This window comes from Zerene cesonia, chromosome 26 (genome assembly GCF_012273895.1).
Source record: "Zerene cesonia ecotype Mississippi chromosome 26, Zerene_cesonia_1.1, whole genome shotgun sequence".
Classification (NCBI taxonomy): Eukaryota; Metazoa; Arthropoda; class Insecta; order Lepidoptera; family Pieridae; genus Zerene; species Zerene cesonia.
The window spans coordinates 5,137,993-5,160,423 of NC_052127.1; the positions used below are offsets into that span (position 1 = coordinate 5,137,993).

General features: G+C 32.3%; 1 protein-coding gene across 2 annotated transcripts in view; it reads left to right on the forward strand.

The window, feature by feature from the left end:
* The first annotated feature begins 440 nt into the window (after nt 1-440).
* Nucleotides 441-22,431, forward strand: part of LOC119837125 (inactive dipeptidyl peptidase 10) — a 129,337-nt gene continuing 107,346 nt past the window's right edge. For both annotated transcript variants that reach the window (XM_038362630.1, XM_038362631.1), the window contains exon 1: nt 441-629. The gene's annotated coding sequence lies outside the window, so the exon portion shown is untranslated. The remainder of the gene's footprint in view (nt 630-22,431) is intronic.

Genomic DNA, 22,431 nt, shown 5'->3' on the forward strand with positions numbered 1-22,431 from the left:
CCCCGTTTGTAGGGAGTTTATGACATCACTGTGTATAAATAAAAAATTAACTTGTATTTTTGTGTTGGAGATACCATTAAAACAAATTATACTTTAACAAGTATATCATTTTATTACTTTAATTTATTTCACGTCCTATGGCTAAAATAGTGGAAATAATCCGATTGTTCTTTTATATTTACTTACTTGAATATATTTTATGTATACATTACTTTTATATTTTCATAATAGCAAAAGTTATCCAAACTCATCAATAGAAAACGATGAATTTATTTCCTCGTTTAAGAAAGATTGAATGAATACTCAACACATTTCTTTATTCCTGTTACGTATACCAGGGAGATTATGTTTATGACTACGGCAACATTGAGGGAGTATAGACTGAGCTCTCTCCCGCCCGTTTCAATGTTCCATTTCACATTTCAGTCGTTCGGTAACGGTCGGGCGGGAGAGTTTATATCCGCAATTCGAAATTTAAACAATCGAATTTTATTCGATTATAGAACGATCGCGTGAAAAACATTAGCTTTAACGTTGTTTAATCTGTATTTTTGTTGAATGAAAGAAGGTTTGTGCTGAAATAGAGAATTAATTAAAAATAGTGTTTCGCATCGCTGATAGAGCGCCAGGTGAGTTTCAGCATTTAAAATTTATGAATGTTTTTGCTAATGAAGAGTCTTTTTGGTGCAACTTTCAAATGAAAAATTAATTTCTGAAGAGTTGTTCAGCTGTTACGATTTAATTGCTTTTAGTTTAATTATCATAACCGATTTTACTGTGCGTTACATGAATAAAAAATATTATTTCGCGAGATATAAAAACAAATTGAACAAGAAATTAAAACATTTTAACTATGTATTACATCTGTATTTTATTGATATGCATTTGAATACAAATAAAACAATAATTCTCAAGTTTATAAGAACGTCAAGTTACGAAAGATTTATGCACTCCTGTTCTTCTTCTGTCTGATGTCTAGAGTCGACTTTATAGTTAACATCGGTATTGTAAAATGTTATCTATGTTTAATGTCGATATCTCTGATTTCCTGCTTCCCTGGTACAATATATCCCCTGGACTCTGTAGTGATTATGAATATCGCACTTGGATTCAATTAAATAATATAGTTTGAACGATTCATAAAAATCATAACATTTCGTTAAAATTATAAAAAAAAAGTTTGGTTCGGATAAGCTTTCATATATACATTGACATATAGATAGGTCCATATATATATATATATAAACATATTTAAATTAATGTACTTCATAATGTACTACTACAAGTACGTACTAGTTTCTCAGTAATTAATAAAATATTGATCACAAAATTAAAAATTTTCTAACAAGTGCGCGTCTGGGTAACATTTTCCAAACTTTTTCAATAAAAGTATTTAAGTAATGTGGCCTTTATGAATATTTAATACTCACGATGAATTGTTTTACTTCAATAATTATGGTATAATTTGACGAAGTTCCCAAGTCAAATTAACTAGGTATACCTATATCCCTATCGATAAACCTCATAGGAGGCCTGTGTCCCAGCAGGAACATATATGGGATGATGATGATGATGATGATATATCTCATAAAATTTATTTCTACACTATAAAATGGGTCCGTATTTTCTGAAAACCAGAAAAACAAACATATTGAAAACAATGTTGTTAGAAGGGTGGATTTAAATTCACTTCCTCCCTAATTCCGTATACGTGGCTTATCCTGGGATCACATTCTTTTCCCATTATTCTGATAAAAAAATATTTCTTAAGGGATTCAAAACTTGATGTGTTTATAGCTCCGCTTATGTTTTGATTTGGTGGATAGAATAAGTATAATAAAATAACATGAATGAATGGGAAGAAATTATTTGAATATGTCTCTCATTTTCTTTTTATTTATTTACTTTTTAACTTATATAAACATTTCATGTACATGTTTTAATGTATGAATCCTAAAATAGTTTTTATACCGTCATATTGAATCCAATATAACTCATATTTCGTTATTTACGTTAAAAAATAAGTTTATAAATGTAGTATAAACCCCATGAAACCAGCAGGCGTATTAATGAAATAAACCGTCTCTAAATCCAGAAAAGATTTTTTCATCTAGATGTATAATGTATATTTACAAATGAGAGAATACTAAGCAATGAGATACTGGAAATTTAAATAAATGAATATTTACATTTTATTATACTGTTTTGCTTAGAGGCGAACAATAATTAATGATTCCAAGCAATGGATTCGCATAGCGTTTTATTGTAATTACTAGCTGCGCCCCGCGGTTTCACCCGCGTAAGTCTGTATTCCGTAAGAATATCGGGATAAAGTTGCCTATATGTAATTCCAATTGTCCAGCTATCCACGTACCAAATTTCATTGCAATCGGTTCAGTAGTTTTTGCCTGAAAGAGCAACAAACACACACACACATCCTTACAAACTTTCGCATTTATAATATTAGTAGGAAGTAGGAAGTAGGCTTATGATTCATATATTAATCTTCAATAAAAAAGCATAATCTCAATAATTATTATGGAGTCATACATATATACCCATGCTTTTTTCATTAATACATATATGTTTTTAAAACACTGTTTATTATATTAGAATTTATCTTCATGAGAACAGTTATAAAAATATTACATATACGCATAGTCCCAATGAAAATTAAATCTTTAAGGTTGTTTCAAATAATGTCGTAACAAGCAGTTATTGACTGAAAAGCATCTGCTCTACGCAGAGTTTCTCAACAATGTAAGATCCCTCCCAGATAACCTAACGATTCATTAGAGATCCTATTTCATTCATGGTATCTGATTCAATGCTCATTTGTTTAATAATCAATTAACACTCAATGAACGAACCTTTCTATAGCAACGAGTCATTAAAATATGTTAGTGCTGTAAAATATTGAAATAGCCACTTATTTTCATTCAGTGTAACCTGCGCTTAAAGAACTGCTGTTATTTAACTCGGAGTCGCGCCTTTTCACCGTTTTGTATGGAGCGCTTCTATGTAGGTCAGTAATTGACGAAAACTTGAAAATTTCGCTTTGAAATTATAGTTGGATTCGTTAAAACGCGAACAAAGGCTGGCTTTCGGTATTTTTTAATTTTGAGGCGGCACGTTTATACCGGGGCCTTGATCGCTATGCAGGTGTTGTAGTGAGCTTGATTAGGATTATAATTGGAAGTTTAGTGCTTCTTATGTGTTTGTATTTCAAGGCCTAGTCACATCTTTTTAATAAATGTGCTGGCATTATGGCAATGGTCGTAGAACCTCACTATTGTCTACATAGGTCGAAATTATTGTTCTCGTGTGGAAGGAATTCCCGCTCTTTCGCAGTCTGAGTTTCAAAAATCTTTCAAACGTTTACTGCATAATAGAGGCAAATCTAGCATGAAGGTATGGAATCTATGGAGGTTGATGGAATGGAGATATTAATATATAAACCGCAAACGTGATTGATCAACAACGCACAGATCAAACTACTGGATCGATCAGGTTGTTAATAGGGATGAAGATAGTGATGTAGATATCTGATAAAAAAGGATTTTAATCTATTGGGATAGGATCTATTGTGGGAGTCGAGCACGCTTCGGCACGAATTGGGCCAGCTCGCACCGGGGAAGTACCACACCCCCACAGAAAACCGACGTGAAATAGTGGCATGCCACTGTGTTTCGTACGGTGAGTGGGGGAGCCGGAGGCCCATTTCCTTTTCCTCACCCGTCCTAGTCCATTCCTTCTTTCCAGTCGTTAATCCTTTCCTTTCACTTACCCCATAAAAGCAGGCAGCGCATTCACAGAGGTACTTACACCTTTGCGAATGTTTATGGGCGGTGGTGATCGCTTTACATCAGGCGAACCACCAGCTCAGCTGCCCGCTATGACATAAAAAAAAAAAAAAAAATATTCTACCCCCAAGGATAAAATCTTTAAAGTTAACAACGAACAAAATACAACGAATTGTATCCCATATGATTTTTACAAATTCTACCCCCAAGGATAAAATATTTGAAGCTAGTGAAGCTATAAGATTCTGTAGTTGGATGCATACAACGAAGTGCATCCAATAAATGACATTAAGCAGTAAGACAGGTTATTCTTCAACGGCGTTCAAGAGTGAGTTGGTTATAAGGCAAGATTTTGCTATGCCTTCTAGAAGTTTTTATCGAATCTAAACTTGAAAGTGGATTTTGGTAACACCAGCCCATATATGGTTACGATATAGGACAACACTTAATCTCGGTATTCTTAGAAATTGATCAGGTCGGATCCGATTCCTACCCTTCGAGCTTTAGATTTCATGAACTGATTATAATTAAGGTTTGAGACAATAAGGTCAAGCAATACAAGGTGGCCGAAACTTGAATAAACTAACCACGAAACAATGGAGTTAGGTGAAAAGATTTTTTCACTATGAAAAATAATTTTTCTTTTGTATTTATATCCCATATCTAATTTCGCCATATTGGCGCCTACTATAGAAACACAGACGGCTCAAAGCGATTGTTTTATACCATGTAATGACCCCAAGTGTAATGTATGCTTTCTTGATATAAAAATATAATTTCTGTCACACTGTTATTGAATTAGTTTAGTACGGGCAGTAATGTATTTAATAACAGCCCTTTTATTACGTCATAAATAAAGTACGTCCAAGTATTCCAATAAAATTTCATGAAAGTACCAGGAGAGCAGAAGTCATAAAGAAGTATTTCAAAGAACCTCTAGCCTGTGTACGCTGTAATTGCTTCCTCTATAGAAACGGCCGCGTTGTGTGAAGTGGCTAGCTAGGGTTGTCACATACGGTGCATAGTGTCGTATTTATAATAATCTAGTTGAATATTATAGAGATATAAATTATCTTTTCACTTTCTAGATAAGTGATGATTAGATTAAAAACGTAATACGGCATAACAAATTAACGAAAGTGCGCAGCGAAAGTTAAAATTTTCACTGCGTAACTGAAAGTTAATAATAAGCTTATAATAATACAAGCTGACCCGGCGAACTTCGTACCGCCTTAGCCATATAATCTATGGCTGTGAATGACATTGACATTTGTTACTCGCGTTTTTTAAAATATGCAAAATTAAATGTACATTTTTCAATATTTCCCGTGCCCGTACCGTGTCCCGCCCCACCCCGCCGTTCGGTCGTTCGGTATCGCCGCAACCGCGTTGTCTCTACATTTTAAATCTGTAATATCTTTTAAAATATTCAATTAAATTACATTCTGTAAAGGGCTATATTATTTTATTTGAATTGTAAAATTTATTAAAGGTACTTAATTAGATAAGGAATAACGCTGTATTGCTTAAAATCGCTTCGTAAGTAAGGTAAAGTTTCTCGTAAAAAATTAATGAAAAAAATTGGTTATTGTGGGTTATCCCTAAGAGATAAACATATACCATCGCGGACTTTTTTATAGACCTTTTTAAAGTGTACAATATTATAGAACATTATTTTGATCTACCACATATAGTTCAGCCAGCGTTTCCAATGAAAGCGCCAAAAAATGTTCTTTTTTCGACTTCACAGTAGAAATCTTGAATTTAATAGTGGTTTTCTAATATATTAAGCATGTTATTGTACTTTAAAACCCCTTCCTCTTGAATCACTCTATCTAATAAAAAAAAACTGCATCAAGATCCGTTGTGTAGTTTCCAAGATCTAAGAAAACATACAGACAGACGCGAAAAGCGACTTTGCTTTATACTATGTAAGGATATAACAGTTAGCACTAATATAAATTTAAAAGTTCTACTAACTCACATTATAAAGCATGAAGCTGATGTCTGGTGCATTTATACTAGATTTATGAGACAGATTTATTATGATTTAAAACATTATCTTTGGCAGCCCTACAATATATCGGCCCGTCGCTATTTAAATCCTGTGTGCAATTAGTGTTCCCTCCCATATCAGAAGCTCGCGATAAACAGTTCAAGTGCATTTTTACGAAAATCAACTGTTAATATATACGAATTGTTATGGTATTAACCATTATAACATTGTAAACAATAAATTATGTTTATACGATTGAATGTGTAATACATGTACGTGTATGTATGTGTTGCTCAAACAGACAAAGATTGTTGAAAAAATTGTAATAAACTTCTAGATTTTTCAATCTTATATTTTAAGAAGCTTGAACAAATTTTTCCATCGCAGCGAAAGACATAACAGAGGCAGAAAGACAACATATTAGGCACGCGGAAAACGCCGCGGGCATGTCGTCGAACTTTTGATTCTTGGACATGCCGGTTTCCTCACGATGTTTTCCTTCACCGTTTTAAGCAGTGGTGATGTTATTCACGTGTGCAGATAAATTGAAAAATCAATTTATTATCTGCGCGCTCGCCCGGTCTCGAACCCCGACTTAACGATTTTGAAGTCCAAGGTTCTCACCACTGCGCCACCACTGCTTATGTATTATATTATTCCGGAATTCAATATAGTAGTTTGCAAACTGTATCTAATCTAATTTCATGTTCCCGCAGCGTTCCTGCTTTATTTGCTAATCACGTTTTGAAATCTCTCAAACTTTGTTACCTCGGATTCAGTGGTTGTGTGTTTAACTCCATTTTGTGGAAGTGGTTTATAATCCAGGTTAAACTGAAAAGAGTAAGCAACTGTTTTGAAGTGCTGCTAGAATTAAGCGGTCTGGAATGTGGCCTAGAGTTTTTAATTTGTTATATTATATGTTACAGTTAAAGCTTTTGAATGGCCAAAAAGATAGTTGACTGCAAACATTAGTATATAGTGATTTTGAGAGACGCATGCAGTTAAAATTGTTTTAACTGATTTTTTAATTTAAGAGTGGTTTTAACTAAGGTTGTTTAAAATTACTTTTAACATTAAAATACTGTTAAATCACCAAAAAAATGACTGCAAAATTCAGCTGAAACTTGACGGTACAAAATGAATATGCATGCAAATCGTTTCGATTCGCTTCGCTTCGCTCGCTTGGCTAGTGCGCCGGTTTAAAGTCGACATAAAACGCGCGTAGCTTTGCTGTCTCGAACCCCTTTTTATACTAAAAATTATGTAGGTACTATGTCATAAACATTTTATTGGTTATTTTTGCAAAATTTTTGCATTGGAAAGTTGTTTTTTCGTCTATGAGTTTTCACTGTAACATATTCGTATGTGTGTGTGTGTGTATGTGTGCAGACCGTTTTCTGCATAGATATCTACCTATCAAGCAAGAATCTTGGAATAGATCTTTTATTTTAAAAGGAATGTAACATTAATCGGAATTTAACAATCTGTCCATGACAATATATGATTTACCCAATACAATATCAGGAGGTAAGTGGAGTCTTTAGGATAAAGTTTTATAAAGCAATAGGGTGTAGACTTAATCAGTTATATACGGACGAACAGCCAGTTACTAATAACAATAAGATGTCCCAACGCTCGCTGATCAAACACTAGCGCAAGTAACTGTCACTATGAATAAAACATAAATACGTCATTATTCTGAAGCTGAAATGACGACATTTATGCAGCAAATCTCAAACTATGAATTATTTATATAGGCTGTCTCCGTCTAGCACGGGGAAGGTGTATCTCCGTCTCAATCGGCACGGGGCCTTACATAAATGTTCGTGTATACAAGCTTTATAATTCCCGCATACAATTTGTCTTAGACTGGGCTGGATTACCTGAAATTTATGGAAATTTCTAGATTATTATTTATACTTGTACACCGGTAATCTATCTGTGTCCCCCTAATCTTATATCTGGAAGATAGTGAAGTTTGCTAGCCTGAGGCTATATAAAGCATTTCATATGATTTCTGGATTCTCTTTCAGTCAGACGTAGATTTTAACACGCTTTTATTAGCTTCACCTTCATGTATGTATGCTTGTAAGCAACTAGTCAGTTGCTTAGTTGGCTTTAGACTCAATTTTGATCTACATTAAACGGACAGATTTAAAATCATTGTACGGTTACTAAGGATCAGTGAGAATGCAACAATTTCATGACATTATCTTATTATCCTGTTTAGGATCGCAGGGATTAAATAATTTCCTAACGTATACCTTGTATATGAGCAAGTGACAGACTTTAATTTCCTATAAGTAATCGTATTTCTTAGTATTTAAACTATATTAATTATTTGATACTGAACCCAGAACTTTATCGCTCACACACTTATAGTATACAGAAGCGGTCATGGCTATAGAAGTTAAACAAACAGATATAATTCACACATGCAACACTAATTTGTTAATTACGAAAGCTTAGGAATGAGTTATGCGATTACTATGAGTGTAGCAAAAAGTTGTTTATTTAAATCGTAGTTGTTTTAAAATTGTAGACAGCTGTCACAAGTCAAACAAAAAATTGCGTAATTATTTTATATGGATTCTAAATAAGACCGGTTGACAACAATTTTCAAGTGCAAAACGAATCATGTCAATTCACAATCACGATTATAAAGGGGGCACTGAAAAACAGCGCTGTCAATGTTCTTAACATTGCAGCATAGGCTGAGTTATTCCTTTTTGTCAGGGTCGCTTTAACACTCCTCATATCTGATGCTTTTCTTCTTCTGTTGTGTAATTTTATGCCTATGTATTCATCTATCTGTTGCTTTTTATTCGTATAATTTCTTTCATTAGTTTGTTGTACTGTCTCTGATAAATAACTGGTTCCTTCTTTCCTTCAATCGGTTGAAGAACCTCCTTCGTTTTTTGGATTGTCAGTTGAAAATGTACAATTGATATTTCATACCAAACGTACATATTTGTTACGTTCCCAAGACGAATAAAATTAAGTCTCTTTATTCTAATATAGGAAAGGCCATAACGTTATTTCGGTCAGAACTAAAGATAATTCAAAAAAAAAAACTGCGAGAAAAGTTGTTACTTATATTTTTCAGTATTTAAAATTCCTGTAATGTCAACTGTCAAGTCAACGTACGACCGGATATAATATCATTCAGTGTTGCTATGACATTAATTAACAAGTACTTATGATACAACATATTAAATTATAATTATTTTAATTAAATAATTCATAAAATCACTTTTTTTACATAAAAAATATCATTTAAATGTATATGTTTTTACTAGAGACATTGGTTTAAAAAGTATTTTACTAACTTAATGCGATTTTTTTAAGGGTAACTCCAGTAATTACTAAAAAACCACATAATCGAGTACCGGAAATGAATTCATTCAATAAACAGTTTATTATTTTATATAATTTTACGTCGGCTTTAACGCTTCAAACTAAAACCGTATAAAAAACAAACTAATTGTATTAGTAAGTTTTTCATAAGTCATGTTTCTAGACGCTACTTAAACACTTCAGGTATAATCTTGCCATTGTTCTTTGGAATAGTTAGTCCAGTAACAATGAGCATATTTTCGTCGTAGGCCCAAAGCTCCGATATTATAAGGCCCTGGGTGTGATATTTTAAACAGTAACCACGATATTTTAAAGCAGTATTTATTCCAGTGTGGGAAAGAGTTGGCGCTAGAGGACCTATATAGGTCTGTAATTTTTCCACACTGGAATATAAATGCTTTAATATGTGATTGTTACCCCCAGGATGATGTATGATGGATTTGAGTTGAGCTATTTTGAAATTATTAAAGTTATCTATTTCATGAAATCAGAAATGGCCGTACTATATATTTCTTTGTAATATGAGTGTACATCTAATAGCACTCGAATCAATAAACAAAGATATTGGAAAACTAAGGACTTTAAAACGATAGAATAACACTCCTTGAGTAAATAAATTGGAAATTTTCTCTAATTGAAGGTTAAAAGTAACAATAGAATGTCGATTTGTTCGCATCATCTCGAAAACGAAATAACAAAAACGCGTACAAGTTCTATGAATAGTGTATTAATGTTTCTTTAGGGAATAAATCGTTGCCAATAAATAATAAATTTTTTGTGCCCCTGATATAAAAGAATGTCCGAAAAATAATATAAATTTATATTTATAGACGTTTAGTAAAAACTGTAGTGCTTACTGATTTTAGTTGCTACATGTAAAACAAATTCTTTTTGTTTTAAATCGAAAGTAATTTCATTAAGAAATTTATTTAGGTTTAAAAGGAATGATAACAAGAATGATTTCATAATCATTTGCAAGGGACCGCGCAGTACCGGGCAAGGAGACTTCTCGGAGACCAGGTCGCAATTCGGAGTTTTAGCGCTACGTTATAAGTGCCTATAAAATTTTTATCAATGAGACGAATGCGATATTCATCTATACCATAATCCCACGCATTTATTACACGTTTATATATTATTAAAAAGCAGTGGTGGCTCAGTGGTGAGAACCTCGGACTTCAAAATCGATAAGTCCAGGTTCGAGACTGGGACGAGCTTGCAGGAAATAAATTGATTTTTCAATTTATCTGCACATTTATCTGCACATAACATCACCACAGCTTAAAACGGTGAAGGAAAACATCCTGAGGACACCGGCATGTCCAAGAATCAAAACTTCGACGACATACTACATCACCCAAACCCGAACTTGGCCAGCGTGGTGGATTATGGACCCCCATAGAAGGCCTGTGTCCCAGCAGCAGGAACATATATGGGCTGATGATGAAACATATTTCTGTGTGTATCATAGTAGAATCAACTTTTTCTCTTTCATTCTCTTCTCTTCCATTTCTAACTGAAAACCCTATACAGATTTCATAATTCCAAATTACTTTCAGAGTTATTGGCCCGAAAATCGTATCACGTTAGCACCCGCAGGCTATCGGCTACAGCACCCAAAAAATAATGGTTCTAAGAAATCCTTCATTGAAGAAGCAATTCGTTTAAGTACCACTCCGCATTCATAACGTAATAAGATTTCAGACAATACTAAGTCTGGTATTACCATGGTTATTATTCTTCTAGACGGGGCTTATTTTTATAGGTTTATGACTAAAACATTCATAACGCTTAATATCTGCATAGAGTGATGAGTTTAGATACTTTATTTGATTTCTTTATGAAGGTTTATTCATGTGACACAATATAGTTCTTGCTATGACTATCAGCTATTTTAACATGCAGATAACTGTATGGAGACTAAATTAGCTGGAAATAGTTATTGGTAAATTCATGGTCAAGCAGGTTTGTCTGCCTTTTTAAGTTTCTCAATTGCAAATAAATATTATATGTATGTTTTAGTGTTAATAGTTAAAAGGTACTTAGCTCATTGGAGTTATGTAACATGATCGATAATACTATATTAAATACTTGTCAATTTAATTAAAATAATTCACTGCTCCCTTCAAATAAAGCGTGTCCTTTTTAAATAATCCAAAATTCTACATTTCAATATAAATTTCGCCAACTCTCTATCTTAATCTACTCTGTACTATAAACTATATGAAAGCGTGTTTTCTCAAAGTCACAATAAACGGAATAAACATTTTCCTTGGCGCTCCTTGAAATAAGATTTAATTGTGTAAGCGATATTCTTGCTTTTAAGAATTTTCTTTGACAGGTAATCTTTTAGTTTATGGTCGTTCAAGCTTTCAAATATTACTCTTTAATTGCGCCCTAAATGAAGTTGAGTTGAGTTGAGAATTTATTCTTTTATTTTAAATTTAAGACTTACTGGGAATGACCGATGTTTAGTAGAATATAAGCAAAAAATATTTCAGAATAAAACGTAAATAATACAAAAGATTTAAATGAATAAAAGTCTGCGTGAGTATAAATCACTCAAAACTCAAAATAAATAAAATTGCAATCATCTAGAAACTGTCCTTCCTCCCTGATCTCTATGTATTGTCTGTTTTTGTCGATTTGGTTTTCATAACAATTTTTGCAAATTACTTGAAGTAAGATTTAGGATAACTATCGATTATAAAAACCTGTAAGTCACCATTTTAAAAGAGTAACCACAGAGAATTTCCTGTAGATACTGTTTTCAGAACCGGTGTTCAATGGTAAAAGCGTGTTAAAACGATTCAAAATTGCTTCTAGAGAAGTCTTATTCTATTAATAAATGTTTGAGTTTGTACATAAAAATGTTTCAGTTTGATAGACGTAAAAGCATAACAAAGAGATAGATATTTTTTACATTTATAATTCTATCCGAGATTCGTGATCTTTGTAAACTGCGAACATTCACTATCATCATCAGCCCATGTATGTTCCCACTGCTGGGACACAGGCCTCCTATGAGGATTCAGGCCATAATCCACCACGCTGGCCAAGTGCGGGTTGGCAGATGTCACATGTCGTCGAACTTTTTTTATTCTCGGACATGCCGGTTTCCTCACGATGTTTTCCTTCACCGTTTTAAGCAATGGTAATGTTATTTATCTACACATTTACCAAGCTACTTGAAATATTGGTGAAATAACACTGAATTCGAGAAGATAATGTGAACGCAGAAGCAAACTGTGGGGAAACGCCTTATATATAACAACTGGTATTTACATATATCGAATTTCCTAGTAAAGTCTTCTTTCCTTTCGGGGAATACAAGCCCGATGTTAATGTTTTATAAATGTGGGTCGTTAGTCAAATAACATTGTTATAAACTACCCTTTCAAATTATAAATACACCGCCGAAAATTATACAATAACTCCAAAACCGTACAAATGTACAAACACAAAAACAGTTAATGTAAAATAACATCCATTAATTTCTATTTACATTGTCAGACGGAAGTACACCTTATGAGTAATGCATAGAGCTTATATTTAAATGCGGAGATGTTTTCTCGTAATTAGTGATTCGGTTTTTCGGTTGGATACTTTTATTGTTTTTAGATATCATTGCCACAGCTAAACAGGTTGTTTTAAATTATGTAACTGTCCGTTTATCACGTATTTTATTAAGAACTTCAAGCACATACATGTTATTATAAATGGTTCTAATAAAAACCGTAATAAAGCTATTGATATACTAGTTTCTATTACGAACAATAAGTAGGAAACAAATAAGAAAATAGCGTATTAGTAGGTTTCGTTGAAATATATTTTGAGTGTGTTTTATTTTCTTAATACGGACATCTTTTGTAAAAGTTAGAATATACAATATTCAGATTATTGTAGTAACAATAAAACAGTAGTGTTTTTAGAATAATTTCCATTAAGATTGTACCCAAGTATCGAGCACGCTGCGCAAATACTACGGAGCACTTGCTACGAGCGTTCTACGGTGATTCGTAGCAGGTGTCCGTAGCCTGTCTACCGTAGCAAATCCATTTGTAGCCGTTTGCTTAAACGGAGACTGAGGTCTAGGCTTATTAATTTATTTAAATAATTTGCAATGGGTTGATTGGATCATTCTGCTGTCTCTTTCGCTTTCCATTAATTTGGTATAAGGTAGAAAGAGACAATTGAGTCGTTAGTTTAAATATAAAATATATTTTAACTATATATTATTCAACTTTACGCGCTATTCTGAATTGCTTTTAATTATTAAAATGTCTATTAATTCTGTATAATACTCATGGCTGAATTATGTATAAGACCGGTATATTAAATATGTTAATTTAATGATGAATTTATGGAATAGAGCTATTCTTTTATCATTTCAAACTGCCTATCTTAGAATTACATCTAGTGGTAATGTATAAATAAATATGCTCCTATCAATGAAATTTAAGAGATGAATGAAAAAAACTTATTGCACTAAAACAGAGCATAATCGCCTTATCGCGTTAGCGATTTCTTACAGGCAATGTTATTTTCATAATCATAATAAATTCTGCACTTTTGACAATAAAGTGAAATCGTAAAATCAAACACAAGAAAATGCTTCCTTTATAATCTTCATACAGATGAAATTCATATAGTCGATACTTCAAAGTTACTCGTTGCAAATTAGGGCGCAGTAGAGTCCAGGTGTTGCTGTTATTAACGTATTTTATATAGCATAAACGTGAGAGAAAGCCTTGCGTACACTGAACAGTGAATAGCTAATTTTTTTAAGTTATCGTTGGCAAGGGAGCTGGTGGGTCGCTTGATGGTAAACGCTACCACCGCCCACCGTACATTTCAAGAGGCGTAAGGTCGATTGGAGACCATACACCTCTCCAAATGGATTGCCGACTTCAAATTGGAAAGGGATAAAGAAAGGATTATCGAGAGGGAAAAAGGAAAGGGAAGGAAAAAAGTACTGGGAAGGGTAAGGAAAAGGATATGGGCCTCCGGCTCCCGCACTCACCGAACGAAACATAGCAATACGTTATTTCACGCCGGTCTTCTGTGGGTCGTGCCGAAGCGTGCTCGACTACCACATTAAAAAAAATAATAATTAAATAATTATAGTAACAATTGTTGTGTTTGTATACAAGTATTCAAGTAACAAAATATTTAATATTTGACTAAAAGCATACCTTACAGAAATATTTCAACATAGTTATGTAATAATCAGTAACAAATTTGATATAAACATTTAATAAAAGCCTCATTTTATCAATGTTTTGATAATTTCAACACATGGAATATAACATGATTGAGACTGGGTTACGTATTTCACAGTTTTTGTGTCTCGTTTAACCTTTATTTCGCAGTTTTCATCTAAGTTACATTACGACTATTATATTCTTTGAAAACCTTAGCGTCACGATGGTAGGCGATGTTGTTACATGAATAATAAGGAAATGCGTAAACGAATTGTGCTCACGTTTCGTTTATCCCCTGAAGATAAGTCAAAAGTGTTTATTATGGCATTATTTGAAGTTAAATTAATTTTCTGAAATTTGATTTTGAAAATATATCTTAAATTCAAGAACGATGGTTCGTATTCTAATGCTTATTGGATCTTGGATTGGATTTATTAAGGACAGTATAAGAAATGTTAAAAAAGCCAGAGCCCAAAAAAAAACCAAGCAATCAAGGTCAAACTGTAGTTCTGCTGGTCATATCTACACAATTACTAACATATGTTGAAAGAACCATACACCATGAGCTATATGTGAGATTTGTTCTTATTTACTTCATGTTATACGTCACTAGCGGTCCGCCCCGGCTTCGCCCGTGGTACATATAGCCTGTAGCCTTCCTCAAAATGGGCTATCTAACACTGAAAGGATTTCTCAGTAGTTCCTGAGATAAGTGCGTTCAAATAAATAAACAAACTCTTCAGCTGTTTAATATTAGTATAGAAAAATAGATTAACAGTGTAGTTCAGTGTGTGACAATCTTAAAATATAATTACAATTCAGCAAGGCGACGTGAATATTACATTATTGAATATGCAATAATGCGTTTAACATGAACATTTAACTAATTATAAATCAAGTAGAAATATATTGTAACCTGACAGTTTTTACATTCAAATTTATTTACAATAGTAATTTGGTGTGCGTGAAACATTAAAATTTCACGTAAATTGTTTGTATACGATAACACGATTTTGGATTTTGGATTGCCTGGTAGAGATCGCTAGCGATAAGGCCAGCTTCAGTGCCTGTTAAATATAGTGTTCAATTGATCAGCAGGAGACGTTTTTTAGAACGATAGAGCATAAAATAATAGTCACTGTGAATGAGCTGAGCGCAGGTGGTACAGAAACTAAACCTTTTTGAGCTTTTTTATACATCGATATATTCGTCATAATATTTAAAAAGATGCCTTGCAAGGTTCTATGAGGTAAAAGTTTGACCTACGATTAAATTGCATTGGGCTTAAAATAGAACAAAGAGAAATATTAGTAAAACGCTTATAGTCCATTTAAATGTACTGGATTATAGGGAACTAGACGCTCGTCCCGGCTCCGCCCTGATATCAAGATTTCTGTTTTATCCCAAGGGAACATTACGTCGGGATAAGAAGTAACTTACGATCCTAGTCAGCTGACCCTGACTGTACCAAATTTCATCAAACTCCGTTCAGTCGTTTCAGCATGATTGACGGAGTAACATCCAAACAAACAAACTTAGACATTTATAACACCAAATGCGCCCCGCGATTTCACCCGCGTAAGTTCATATCCCTTAGGAATATCGGGATAAAAAGTTGCCTATATCTTATTCTAGTTGTCCAGCTGTCTACGTACCAATTTCATTGCAATCGGTTCAGTAGTTTTTGCTTGAAAGAGCAAGAAACACATACACACACATCCTTACAAACTTTCGCAGTTATAATATTAATTGGACTAGAGTGATAGTGTGATTTATTTTGTAACACCCATTGGAAATCAATATGTAGGAAGGAGCATGGAATTATATATTGATGAACAATTAATTTCCAGGAAATTTTATCAAACGAATTATCAAAAGTAATACTAATAATTCCAATGAACTGTGCTGTGATTCTGAAACGGCAACAATCCATGGATTATCATTTTCGATATATTCATTACAGCTATAGTAGGCTCTCTAAACGTATAAATTTTCCGAATATATTTCGAATACGGAACGATTATTTAATTTATAGATAGATTAATTCCCCGATATAGCTATTATAACACAATTCTCGACAAAGATTAAACTCCTATCTATTCAAACGCATGATTACATAATCAGCCTAACATATTATACCTATTATATATTCGAAACCCAGCTTATTAAAAATAAAAATAAAAATAGTTTATTTCATTTCCAACTTTACAAAATATGGAGTAGTAGGGACCTCCTAGTAAGTTTAAGAAAAAACCTGTGTCAGGAGGACCCGCTCTTCCTTAACTTAAGTATTATAACTAGCTTATTATATGATAATTAATATTTAAACACTATAGAACTTAAATTACGAATAATCTCACTAACTTGATCGATTCGTAAGCGACAGCAAAATCAGCTAAGTTGAAACTCATGTAGGTTCTACACTTTCGGGTAAGTTACAGTTTAAGTTGGTGAATATCAATAGATATAACTTCGCTTGAAGTGCATGAAACTATTCTTGAAAGGTTCTAAAACACTTGGCGACTACCTCTTTCGATGTATTGGCAACTCCGTCTTTCAAAGATTGGCGTGGCCTTCCTGAAAATTTAATATTAAAAGCATGTTTGTAGTATTTATTATTTTAAGTTTTTGTTACAAATGTTAAATGGGATTCGTTATTATATTATTTCATATGGTTTAGAGTGATAGAGTTTCACTGTTTTGTGATGAGTTTTTTATGTGCTGTCAGACTGTTTTTTATCTGTGTCTTATTTAAAACCCTACGGCCTGAAGTATGAAGATACGCGGACATTTATCACTATAGTAACTATATAGTTAGTAATATGTATCGACTACCATTTTAATACACCGTTCTTACAAATGTTTCATAAAGAGTCAAACATTTTTTAAAAACAAACATTTAATTTATTTTCTTCTTCATTCCATCAAAAGTCAATTAGAAATCGAATGAATTTCCTTCAAAGGTTATTTATTTACAATGTTGAGTGTACACTGATGACGTAATTTTCTTCTAGCGATTGCAAATTGATTTTAAATGAAGCTGTTAGTTAACTTTCATATTTAAAGATTACAAGATCTGATAAATGTACTAGGAACCTTGCTGGGTTTTCTAAATAGTAGCTGATTTCTATATCCTTCGCTGGAACAATCTAAAATGGGTTTAGGGCTTAAATGGGTCTAAAATATTGCTAAGAGTTATACAGATTATATTTCCTACCTAAATAATGCTTTGGTCTTGAAAAAGGTTGATAACAGTAATTTATTTTTAAAGCTCATTTATTTCTAGACAGTAATGAATAGATTCCTCTATAATATAAAATTTCATTCGAACTTTTATCTTTTAGCTTCAATTTTCTATCTTTTATTATTCCATTTTCTACATTATATTTATTTTGATGTTATGTTGTACAGTTTCCAAAATAACTAATAAAAAACTCCCCCATTCAAAACGTCTTAAAACGCAACCAAATTAAATGTCACAGAATAATTGACAATATATCTTATTATACCTTTAAACGAGCAATTCTTGTATATATATATATATATATATATATATATATATATATATATATATAATTGGAATCTCGGAATCGGCTCCAACGATTTTCATGAAATTTAGTATATAGGCTGTTTCGGGGGCGATAAATCGATCTAGCTAGAAATTTTTTTATAGAAAATGTCATATTCGTGTTTTATTCGTGTTTTTTTTTTCCTGACATCTATTGGTGAATAATAATACTATTTTGCTTCGTAGATAGCTGGACAACTGAAATACACATAGGCACTTTTTATACCGATATTCCTACGGGATACGGACTTACGCGGTTTCAACCGCGGGTCACAGCTAGTTTATATTAAAACAAGCCATTGAAGTATTTTCTAAGGTTGTATACCTATAGCTATTGGCCATAAGTCAACTCAATCTGCTGCTATATAATATAAAAAATTAATTGGAACATTACGATTACGATAGGTAAACCTTAAATGGAAAATTCACTCATTTTATTACTAGCTATGTACTGCTTTTTTAATCGCGACAAAAGCTACAGGGAAGAATAAGTAATTATCTATATATAACTCTTTAATATGTGCTAAAAAGTTCGGTATTTTTTACAAGGCGGCCTTATCATTTAATTGTGATCCCTTCCAGGCAACTGGGGTAAAAGGTAACTAGATCAGTATTTAAATAGCTTGTCCTTTTTTATATGTGACCTAGATCCCTAACAAGCTAATTTAAGATTCTTAAGAACTTTCGCATTTATAATGTAGGTATAGATTTTATATTGTATAAACCGACTTCAAAAAAGGGAGGTGGTTCTCAAGTCGACTGATTATTTTTTCGTGTTTGTTATCTCATTACTTTAACTGTGTGAACCGATAAATAAACGCATAAATTTATCATTTGATTCAGAAAAAAAAGCTTTTTTTTTATACGATGTCTAATATTTTTATTGAATAGATCTATAAATATACAATACACATAATATTGATAGTTTGTGGTTAAAAATAAATCATATCAATAAATATTTTCTCAATTTAAATTACACAATAAAAATATATTTGAACTTTCGCTAATACTTAATAAAATTCTTCTAAGTGCTTCAGTCCTCATTCAGTAGATATAAGGAAAATTCTAATAAAAGTTTTCTTGATAATTTAAAGCTAAAATCACATATTAAAATGCTGTAATCTTCTTCACTACTCATGTCGGTTCTATCACAATATTTATTAAATTTTTTTTTGTTTGTTCATCTTGTTTGATTCTCTTCCCTTCTTGGAAACTCCACCTACTATGTCAAAATAAAATATCCTATCCAAAGGTTGTCTGGCAGAGATCGCTTTAAAGCGATAAGGCCGCCTATATTATATATTTAACCTTTAAATGTTTCTTTCCTTTCTTGTTTTCTTCTTTGTTTGTTAATCTTCCTTATTTATATGTGTTAAATAAAGTATATTGTATTGTATTGTATTGTATTGTAAAGAGATCTTTAAAACAACATAAGCCACTTATAATATTGGTTATTCTAATTTTGAATGTTTATTTTTAAATCGCTATTTATTTACTAAATTACCTAGATATTGTTAGTGGGGTTTGTCAAAAATATAAAAAAGTGAAAGCATTTTATATTCTACTAGCTGCACCCGGCAAACGCTGTTCTGCCTTACTCTTATCGTTTAGTGGTATGAAAAATAGATGTTAGCCGATTCTCAGACCTACCCAATATGCTTACCAAATTTCAGAGGAATCGGTCAAGCCGTTTCGGAGGAGTATAGAGACTAACATTGTGACACGAGAATTTTATATATAAAATTATTTTATTTCTGAGGAACCTAAGTAGTAAGACTGATAATAGAATCAAAATAAAATGAAAATCGAATGTTTTGCTTGGTACCGAATTCCTTGCGTATATATTTAAAGAGTCCCTAAGCAAATAAAACATTAGTGTTTATTCACGAATTGGCCACGGATCGTTGTCATCCGAACTTCGAGCCTTTTATTTGTTTGCCCTTACGATACTGTTATGAGAAAAGCTTTCTAGATAACAAGAGTTTTATCTAAAAGCTGTAGTGAAGTTTCGTCGCATTATAGCACAGGCTTTTGTACATCCAAACGAATGATGGATTTATCTGTTACAGATACAGTATTTTATAGCGCGTGCTTCACTGTTATTTATTTCTTTGTTCCGTCAATTATCTAGATTTATATTTGTTAGACATGCATAAACATTTTGTATGCTTTTATTTTTTTATTGCTCTAACAGTTTCTTATGAGTTTATTAATACTTTGTACTTTGTAATGCTATCTGAAACTGGTTTCATATCATATTAATTAAGGAACTGATTGTAATGTTAATTTTTATGTTCAAATAAGATTTTGAGAATACAGAAAAAGAGAGTAGTAGTGTAGATGTGTTGTTTCGACCTTAATCATGACTGATAAACACGAGAAAAACTTTTGAAGTGAAACTTCTCTAGAATCGTTGTGATTCCAAACCTGATGCAACGGAAAAAAACGACAGATAAGAGACACAAATACAAAAATGTGTAGAATGAAGCCAGCAAAGAATGAGACAGAAATATACATACTATTTATATTTTATATATATTCATCTCATTCTTTTGTCGATTTACTGAAGTTTAACTTCTATCATGTGTGAATCGCACACATTTCTTTTTTTTGTATTTGTATATTTTATATCTGTGAACAAGCATTTTGGAAAATTATCTCGTGTTTCATCAAGTTCCGCCATCAAGTCCCTTTTATCTTTTTGGGGTTGTATTCAGTTTTCTTTTTAAACTATTTAGTATGTTTTGAGTAAAATGTGTAAATAAATACCTCCCTTTATACGTACTAGCTGTGACCCGCGGTTGAAACCGCGTAAGTCCGTATCCCGTAGGAATATCGGTATAAAAAGTGCCTATGTGTTATTTCAGTTGTTCAGCTATCTACGAAGCAAAATAGTATTATTATTCACCAATAGATGTCAGGAAAAAAAAACACGAATAAAACACGAATATAACATTTTCTAAAAAAAATTCCTAGCTAGATCGATTTATCGCCCCCGAAACCCCCTATATACTAAATTTCATGAAAATCGTTGGAGCCGATTCCGAGATTCCAATTATATATATATATATATATATATATATATACAAGAATTGCTCGTTTAAAGGTATAAGATATACGAATGGTATTTTGAATATAAAATGTATTTATTTGCTAATTACTGTTCTCAAATAGCCGCTAACAATCATTAAACTTAACCGTTTTTGCTTAAGCACGTAAACAATAATACTTTATCTAAACTACAAAAGACTATAACTCGAATACGAACAAATGTATGGAGTCCCCTAGATAAGTTAAGCACTTGGCAGTATATCATACGGCGGTCGCAGATTAAGGCAGTGATCTATCGGCTTACAAATACTTGCCTCAAGATATTAGTTGAAAGTTTATCGGAGTATGAGCTGATGAATATAGGATAATCTTTATTGATTGATGTTTACAGTGATGAGTTGCTAATGATAATAGTAATGGTATGAGAATCATAATTTAAATATTGGTTTAACTATTAGAGACTTGTCAATTTGAATTTTTTTCTAAGTATTAATCAACAGATCTGTTTATTGTATTTAATAAAAATTGAAGTGATGATTATATAATATTTTTCTCTATCTATTTATCTTACAAAAATGAAACAAACAGGTATTATACCAATTTGTATTGTTACCTTCACTTTAAAATAAAACATATTTTATTATTTAGAAAAGAGTGAATTAGTTGCAGAGTGTGTGTTACATCACATATAATTGACGGTTTCATTGTATTTAGAGAGAGCTATAAGATAATAACGAAAGGATTTGTAATAAAAAAAAACCCACGAATAAATGTGAATAGTCCCTCGGTAAGTCGGACAAATTGCAGCGTTTCTAGCCGCAGTCGTTATGTTGCGAGGCAGCTTGCATGTGAAATATTACAATCGTTACGTAGGTGGTATCAGTACATCTTTATACACTTGGCTTATAAATCCCATGTCGGACAAATGTGGGACGTCCCTTTGTTAAAGAGGACAAATTGGTCCATGATTTTAACCTATGCTTTATAAGTTTATACTGAAAACTCAAACCCATTTTATTTACTTTATTAATTTCTTCTAAAAGCAATTTCGAATCGTCTTAAAACAGTTTTAACATTTAGCATACCTACCTATCTTTCTCATCGTGATGTGGGGGTTTTTTAAAGGTTTGTGTTAATGCTAAAAATCAAAAACTCTACGAGCAAAAAACCGACTGAGTCAATATTATTATATCATTTTAGGGAATATAAATTTTGTGTTAAAAATAATTATTTGCATGTAATATATACATAATGTTTATACCGTTTAGTATATAAGAGAATTGACTTCCTAGACTTTTAGGTATACGTACAAACACTACCTCTCTAAATCCAGCAGAATCAAAAGCTAAATACAGAAGGGATTAACTCAGAAACATCCGCGCTGTGTTGCCAGCACTGGGTCACAGATTAATTAAATATTAATTTCAACGGTTTACGATTAGGCGTTTATAT